This window comes from Nannobrachium achirus, assembly GCF_963921795.1.
Source record: "Nannobrachium achirus genome assembly, chromosome: 9".
Lineage (NCBI taxonomy): Eukaryota > Metazoa > Chordata > Actinopteri > Myctophiformes > Myctophidae > Nannobrachium > Nannobrachium achirus.
The window spans coordinates 53,191,749-53,193,497 of NC_137818.1; the positions used below are offsets into that span (position 1 = coordinate 53,191,749).

General features: G+C 53.6%; 1 pseudogene across 1 annotated transcript; it reads right to left on the reverse strand.

Annotated features, from left to right (window-relative positions):
• Window positions 1-207: 207 nt before the first annotated feature.
• LOC308290978 (small ribosomal subunit protein uS5m-like) lies at window positions 208-1,435 on the reverse strand (annotated as a pseudogene). The gene has a single exon. The product of its transcript is annotated as a small ribosomal subunit protein uS5m-like (transcript).
• Window positions 1,436-1,749: the final 314 nt, after the last annotated feature.

Sequence of the window (1,749 nt, forward strand, 5' to 3'; positions counted from 1 at the left end):
GTCAGTACCTAAAATAGCCTAAAATGAACAGAACTCGTTTGGGGCAAATACGCTTGGGTGTTCCATGTTCTAGTCAAGTCTTCAGAAAGCACCAGCCAATACACAGTGACTGTGACTGACTCATTCCAGACCAAGTATTCAATCCTGTATAGTCCAGTCTCGGCAGTCTTGGATTCAATTCCCATGTATACTTATTTAGTTCTCCATCTACAAGACATTACGCTTGACGCTCGCCCACACTGAGCGCTTGCCCCCCTGTGCTGTGCGTACATCGTCCCAGTGAAGGCGCGTGTCGGGGATCTCGTCCTCGGCCTCTGGGTCGGAGCGCGGCCCGCTCCCCGGGCTCGCCACCACTGTGGGCAGGGGCCCGCGCTCCGAGCAGAACTCCACCACATGGAGCTGCTTCTTCTCCGCCAAAGTCTGGTGCGTCTCCTGATTGGCCAGTCCAGTGAAGAGGGCTCTGGTGATGTTGAGGTAATTGACCGAACCCTCCACTTTGCAGTACATGTCCTTTATCCCTATCAGCTTGCACAGTGTGATGACCGCACGGTGGCAATGGAGACCGTAGCCTCGATTCTGTTTTTTCATGCGGAGAGTTGTCCTTTTGGAGGTGGATACCAAGTCATGAAAAATAGTATGGTCATTGTATCGCTCTATGTAGTAAAGGAAGTGGATGGCTCTGTTCTTGGCCTTCCTTAGAGCAGTGGTTCTGTCTGCGGCCTTTCCCAGCGCAAAGCCTGCGGCTCCGGCTCCGTTTCCGACAGCGACCAGGCAGCTGACCGAGCGCTTCCTGCCCTCCTTGGCCGTCATGTTGAAAACACTCTTCACCCTCGATCACGCGGGAGTCGAACTCCTCGTAGGTCTCTCCGTTAGGGCCGGGATCCGGGGGTCCCAGGCCGATGCCCCCCCAGCAGTTTCCGCTCCATCCTCTCTCCCTCTTCGCCCTCGTCCTCGTCCTCTTCTCCCACTCGTCTCTCTGTCGCACCATGTCTGCCCGCATCTCCAGCTGTTCGGCCTCTGCCCTGCGTGACATGGACTGCACCGCCCCTGCCTTCACCACCGGAGCGTTCAGACCGGGCCACAGGAAACCGCCGCGGCCCTTCTCCGATCTTCTGTCCCCTGTTGAGGTCTCTCCTCACCTTGCGTTTGGACCTCTTCCCTCGACCCTTCTTGCTCCCGGACCCTGTTTCGGCCATCACGCCTTTCACAGCTCCTCCGCTGTTAGTTTGTTGAAGAAGCTGCCGTGTCTGGTTTGCTGCCATGCTGCAGTTGGGGCCAGTGGAACTACGGGGATTTTTTGGAGGGACACAGTGGACACTACTGAGGCGTGCCTGACCAACTGGGAGAGCTGGAGAGCTCCCCCTATGCGATGGAGTGGTACTGCACGTCTGAGTGTAAGGCGGAGGGCACAGCACATCCTTATGGACGCTGCCATCTTGGAACTGTCGTCAATACACATTTTTACAGTCTATGGGTTGGTTTCCCTTGTCACTGTGACATCACAGTGATATCACAGGTGACATCACCTATGTAAAAGTCCATATTTGGGTATTCCCCAGAATCCCTTTTATGCCCATATATGAAGATCCCTGTCATTGATATATATCACTGGCCAGATGGCCAGACATCTATGTGGCTGGTTCAGATAGGGATCTCCATGTATGGGCATGAAATATATTGTATGTATATGGATACATACAACATATTTAGCGACCTAACTAAAGTTTTCAAATAATTACAGTGGAGTAA